We start from the raw sequence: 7,041 nt of genomic DNA on the forward strand, positions 1-7,041 counted from the left end.
AGACATAAACTTCCCATGATTCAGGACATTTACAGAAGCAGGTGCAAAAAGAGGGCCAGAAGAATCATTGGGGACCAAGTCACCCCAACCACAAACTGTTCCAGCTGCTACCATCCAGGAAACGGTACCGCAGCATTAAAGCCAGCACCAACAGGCTCCAGAACAGCTTCTTCCACCAGGCCATCAGACTGATTAATTCACACTGATACAACTGTATTTCTATGCTATATTGACTGACCTGTTGTACACACTATTTATTACAAATTACTATAAATTGCACATTGCACATTTAGCCAGAGACGTAGGTAAAAATTTTTACTCCTTATGTATGTGAAGAATGTAAGAAATAAAGTTAATTCAAGTGAGTTGCAGTCAGGAAGGAAAGTGAGCATGAACAAAATTGCAAAGTCTAAACAGAAACTGGCCTGGCTGAATAAATGTGTTATCACTGTGGCAGGAACTCACATACACCAAACCAATGTAGGTTTAAACGCAAGGCAAAACCTGCAGAAAATGCAACAAAGTAGAACACATAGGGCCTGGATAGCTCAATCGGTAGAGCATCAGACTTTTAATCTGAGGGTCCAGGGTTCAAGTCCCTGTTCAGGCACTGACTTTATGTCACAAAGTAATATACCCACACCTATTTCAATTGCAAAATCAGAGCTGCTCGCATCCAAAATTTCTAAGGTTGTTTTAGGTGATTAAGATGATGAGAGGCATTGATCGTGTGGATAGTCAAAGGCTTTTTCGCAGGGCTGAAATGGCTAACACAAGAGGGCACAGTTTTAGGGTGCTTGGAGGTAGGTACAGAGGAGATGTTAGGGTTAAGTTTTTTACGCAGAGTGGTGAGTGCGTGGAATGGGCTGCCAGCGACGGTGGTGGAGGTGGATATGATAGGGTCTTTTAAGAGAGTCCTGGACAGGTACATGGAGCTCAGAAAAATAGAGGGCTATGGGTAACCCTGGGTAATTTCTAAGGTAGGGACATGTTCGGCTCAGCTTTGTGGGTTTTCTATGCTTCTATGTTACATACAATTGGCACGTCAGCAGACAAAAATAGATGGACTGCACAGGGAAGAGAAAAAGATAAGAAGTCAAGTTACAGTTTCAAAAAAATGTATTAATCTACATGTTGTTAATGCAAAATCTGTTATTGCTGAGAGTGACAGAGGAGTGAGTAGCCTTGCGATTTATAATGTAAAAACTCCTAATGGACAAGCAATGTGGTTTACACCAGTGAATGGCAAATTAATTTAAATGCAACTGGACACTGACTCGGCTGTTTCAGTCTTTCCACAAAATGAGTTTGAACAGCATTTCAAAGATACTGAACTGAAGCCTGCAGATAATCAATTAAGAATTGATACTGGAAAAAAAGTAACTCCTATGGGACTGACATTTGTAACAGTGGAAATACAACAATCAACAAACCACATTGGGCTTGTATGTGGTTAAAATGGGAGGGCTAGCATTGTGGGGCCATGAGACAACTACAACTTGATTGAAAATCCATCCCCTGAAAGTGACCAGCAAGGCTCCTGGCTGTGGACTCATTTTGGGGAAGATTGAGGTTCATGTTGCGTGCATTACCGGATTCTGGTTACTCTTTTTCTTTGCTGAATTTCCGTGTTTCGATCAGAGCGATCGGTGAAGACTGGGGTGCTTCGGTCCAGATTGGCTCTGTGGCCTGCAGTAGGCTAGGGGCAGTGAACTGAATTAAATTTCATGTGTTGTTCGCTCACTTTTTGCTGTTTGTGCAATTTGTTCTTTTTTCACATATTGGGTTTTTGATGTTTTTCTAGGAACAGGTTCCATGGGGTTTGTTTCTTTGGTGACTGCCTGTGGAAGGACGAATCTCAGAGTGGTATTCTTCATTGTACTTCGATAATGAACATACTTCGAACTTTGGAGGGAAACACTTCAGCAAAGTAGACATGGCTGAGACTGACCTACAGATGGAGATGGAAGAAAAGTTCAAAGTGTTTCTCACCATAAACACTCACAAAGGGCTTTATCACTATAATAGACTTAATTCTGGGGTAGCATCTGCACTTGTCAGCAAAGATATTATCCTACAAGAGTAAGAAAGCCTCCACAGCGATTAAATCTTACTTCTACAGAAGTTACCTGGGATGCACTCAGACCAATATAATGAGTCTGTATCTAATTCCATCCCGATAATTTTCTCCAGTAATATCCAACGTTTTCTGCCAAAGGAACTGTACCTGGTTTTCTAATTCTGTTATAACAATCTATCCCTTAGTAATAATGATCAGGGAGGCACAAAGAGAATCTATAATTTTCGACAAGTACCTTTACTGTCTCAACTCAAAAGCACGTGGGTTCACAAACTAACTATCTCTGTGTACACCCACTAGGATTCCATAACACTCCATGAACAGTCAATGAAGAAAAAAGGTATTATCTTGGAAAGTAGTCTATACTGGCCAGGCATTCCTCATGGTCCTGCTCCAATCTCCCGTGTCTGTGGGGTCGTTCACATCCATGATGGTTGGTTCCTGGAGAGTTGTCGCTACTTTGCTTTCGAAGCCTTTGCTTTTATAATCATTCCATACCATTTCAAATGTTGCATTTCAGTGTTATTGGCTATGAGTCATCTGACTGACCTCTAATACCTTCTTATTGGCTCTGGTTCAAAGGTTGCACAACTTCATGTCTTCTTTTGTTCTCTTTGACTCTGGTTCAAACCAGTCAAACCAGATCACTCAGACACTGGGCCAAGATAATAACATTACTTCTGTCACTGTACACAATACAAGGCTTATCTGAGAATGATCTCAGATTCAGCAGGAATTCATTCAATTGCTTTGATTAGAGTATCCCACAGCAAGAATCAGTCCTCAAACAGTTCACAAGATGGAAGTTACAAAGCAACTTCACAAAATGGCAGCCCCCATTCTCCTGACCTCATGGCAAGAACAAAGACAATTGGTTTGTCTATTTCCACTGTCCTTGGTTCTTTTAAATTCACTGATTTGTAGACTGTCGTTCATTCTGAACAACAATGCATATACTTATGTATATAAGCTGAGAGAGTTGGATATATTGAGTTGGAGTTTATAGCTAAGCAGGGAGGAGTGTTGTGTATTTAATATTTCAGTAATATTTAAGTAATATTATAACTATATTGTTTGATTAAGCATTCTTTGTTGTTTACATATTTTTATGGGTTATATGTAAAAGTATGTGAACGGCATACAGCAGTATGCTACCATATCATATATGAGTACTTTACTAAAATAAAACTAAATGTACACGAGTTATCCCCAGCTCCCATCTTTTTATCTCTCATTTATATTTTGGAGATTAAAAACAACACCACGACCAATGAAGGGCAAAGCAATACACATCTTCTTAATCACCTTATCAATTTACACTGCAACTTTGAGGGATCTATAGACATGGATCCCAAGATCTCTCTGCTCCTCCACACTGCTAAGAATCCTGCCATTAACCCTGTATTCTGCTAGTGTTCTTCCAGCACATCGCTTGTTGCACCAGATTCCGGCATTTGCAGTCCCTTGCATCACCAACTACCATTCCTGCTCAGCCCCAGTGATGGGATAAAGCTGGGGACTTCTTGCCCAGGTCTGCTCCCAGATAATCAATGCAACATCAGCTAGAGCAATGGCCAAAAACAACACTAAAGGACACTCCGCTGAATCTTTTATGGCACTCTGAGCCAGGCAACCGATTTGATCTTTGATTTAATGGAACAATACAGACAGATTTGCAATCCATTAAGAAGCTAGGGTTGAGATTATTAATTTACATTTTAATGCTGAGCAGTTTGCATTCCTAATCAATATTATTTCAATACCATGGTAAGATATTAATTTGAATTGCTTATTTATGTATTTGCAATAAATGGATTATAACACCAGCATCAAAAGAATTCTAAATCATAAAATCTCAATTTATGAGTCCAATCTATTTTTCCAAGGGAATAGTTATCGCTTTGAAAATTTTCAAAGGATATAATGCTGCCTTTTCATAAGGCATTGTTCAGACTTCACTTGGAGTATTGTGCACAGTTTTATCTAAGAAAGGATGTGATAGCATTGGAGAGGATTTAGAGGAGGTTCACGAGAATGATTCCAGAAATGAAAAGGTTAACGTATGAAGAGTGTTTAATGCCTCTGGGCATTTACTCATTGGAGTTTAGAAGAATGAAGGGGACATCTCATTGAAACCTGTCAAACATTGGAAGACCCAGGTAAATTGTATGTGGAGAGGATGTTTCCTATGGTGGGGGAGTCTTTGACCAGAGGGCACAGATGGAGTGGATGTGGAGAGGATGTTTCCTATAGTTGGGAAGTCTAGGACCAGAGGGTACAGCCTCAGAATAGAAGAATGTCTGTTCAGAACAGAGATGAGGAGCAAATTCTTTGGACACAGGGTGGTGAATCAGTGGAATTCATTGCCATAGACGGTATTGGAGGCCAAGTCATTGGGTATATTTAATGCAGAGGGTGATAAGTTCCTGTTAGTCAGGGAATCAAAAGTTATGGAGGGGGGAGGCAGGGAGGCAGGAGAACGGGGTTGCGAGGGTAATTTATTACCCCATAATGGAATGGTGGAGCCTACTCAATAGACCAAATGATCTAATTTCGCTCCTATGCCTTATGGTTTTATCCTCTGTCTGGTTGACGACTTCTGGATTTGAACTCTCCAGGTTCAGGTAACTTGCGTTCTCTGCCTGTATCGGACCAGATCATACATCTGTGACATTGGCTCAGTTATCTTCCCTATATCAGCGCAGGCTGACCTGCTAGATATATCTTTCAGCCTTGCCTCTAGGTTCCTTTGTCCATGTTCACACTCTTTAATGGCACTCATTTCATATCTTTTATGACCGAGGGACAATGTTTTCTCTCCCTCACCTCCCCCATCGATCAGGTAACCTCATTTACAACTTACCCTCAGGGCACTTCTGACCTCACTTTCACCAAGAAATCCTCCCTACAACGTAATGATGTCTTCATGTCTCTCTTTCCTAGTTCTGACCCAGGGGCTTCACCTTGAAACATCAAATGTGGCTTTTCTTCTACAGAGGCTGCCTGACTGGTTGGACGTTTTCAGAATATTCTATTTTTATTTCAAATATCCAACAAGTTCATATATTTAATTTTCATACTTCTACTTAAATAAATAAAAATTTCCATGTATGTATTCATTTGTTTATTTATTGTTTGTTTGATCTATTTGTCTATCTATCTATTTATGCATGTATGTGTGAATTTTCAAGCAAAATTATCTCAATCATGGCCCCAGACTTTAGGGATCATTTGCTATCAGATGGGAACTACTGTAACCCTCTGAAAGCAGCTGGCTTTAATTTCCTGCACAGAAATAGTATGCAGAGTGGCCATCTACTCCTAGGAATGTATTTATTTCTTTGTTTATAGATACAGCAGAGTAACAGACCCTTCCAGCTCAATAATCCCACACTGTCCAATACACCCATGTGACCAATTAGCCTCCTAACCTGTACATCTTTGGGATGTGAGAGGAAACGGAAGCTCCTGGAGGAAACCCTCGCAGTCATGGAGAGAAAGTACACTCTGATTACAAAAACGGGGAAATGAACCTGCGCTGTGGGTCCAGCGACAGTGCGCTCCCCTGCTCAGCTGATTTCCATAATTCAAAGAAAAACCTTGAACAGTTCTTTTTGCATGCAAAATTATTCACAAAGGAGGTACAGACGATGTGCCTAGTTTATGACTTCTCATGTGAGTCATTCTGTAAAAATATCTACAATACAAACCAGGAATAGTGAATGGAGGTTTAATGAATTTTATATTGGTCCTTGATGGGACAAACAATGCAGCGCACAAATAGCAAGCTGCTGTAATCTTGGGTCCATCCTATAGATAAATACAAGGCATATTTATCATCCCCTGATGGTATCATTGATATATACGTATCAGGATCTGCTTTATTGATCAGTTGCTGTGATCAGCCGATATGGCAGTAAATGGGCAGAAGGTCCTTTGAGAAGGTAAGTTGTCTCAAGCCTATTCTGGAGGGGGAGAGAGAGAGGGGGTGTGGAGAGAGAGGGGGAGAGAGGGGGAGAGAGGGGGAGAGAGAGGGGGAGAGAGGGGGAGAGAGGGGGAGAGAGAGGGGGGAGAGGGGGGAGAGAAAGAGGGGAGAGAGAGGGGAGAGAGAGGGGGCAGAGAGAGGGGGTGGAGAGAGGGGAGAGAGGGGAGAGAGCGGGGAGAGAGGGGGAGAGAGAGGGCAGAGAGAGGGGGAGAGGGGGAGAGAGAGGGGAGAGAGAGGGGGAGAGAGGTGAGGAAACAGAGGGGGAGAGAGGGGGAGAGAGAGAGGGGAGAGAGGGGGGGAGAGAGGGGAGAGAGGGGGGAGAGAGAGGGGGAGAGAGGGGAGAGAGGGGGAGAGGGGGAGAGACGGGGTGTGGAGAGACAGGGGGAGAGAGCAGGGGAAGAGAGGGGGAGAGGGGGGAGAGGGGGAAGAGAGGGAGGGAGAGAGGGAGTAAGAGGGGGGAAGGGTGAGGGGAGAAAGGAGAGGGGAGGGGGGGAGGGGAGAGGGAGAGAGGGAGATGGAGAGAGGGAGAGAGAGAGAGAGGGACAGAGAAGGAGGGAGGGGAGGGAGGGGAGGGAGGGGAGGGAGGGGGAGAGAGGGGGGAAGAGAGGGGGAAGAGAGGGAGAAGGGTGAGGGGGAAAGGAGAGGGGAGGGGGAGGGGTAGAGTGGAAGGGAGAGGGAGTGGGAGAGGGTAGGGAGAGAGAGGGGAGGAAGAGAGAGGGAGGGAGAGAGAGAGGGGGAGGGAGAGAGGGAGGGAGAGAGAGAGGGGTGAGGGAGAGGGGGAGGGAGAGAGAGAGATTGTCTCACTCACTCAGGTTAGGAACACAGAACAGTACAGCACACGAACAGGTCCTTTGGCCCACAATGTTCTGCCAAACCAATTAATAGTCTAATAGGCCAAAAAACTAGTCTCTTCTGCCTACACAAAGTCCATATCCTTCCATTTTCCTCACATTCATGTGCCAATCTAAACGTCTCT

General features: G+C 43.4%; 1 non-coding gene across 1 annotated transcript; it reads left to right on the forward strand.

Moving 5' to 3' along the window:
- The first annotated feature begins 537 nt into the window (after positions 1-537).
- On the forward strand, positions 538-610 carry trnak-uuu (transfer RNA lysine (anticodon UUU)). Its single transcript has one exon. It is a non-coding gene; the product is annotated as a tRNA-Lys (tRNA).
- The last annotated feature ends 6,431 nt before the right edge of the window (positions 611-7,041 follow it).

The sequence above is a fragment of the Mobula hypostoma genome, chromosome 6 (genome assembly GCF_963921235.1).
Source record: "Mobula hypostoma chromosome 6, sMobHyp1.1, whole genome shotgun sequence".
NCBI classification, from domain to species: Eukaryota; Metazoa; Chordata; class Chondrichthyes; order Myliobatiformes; family Myliobatidae; genus Mobula; species Mobula hypostoma.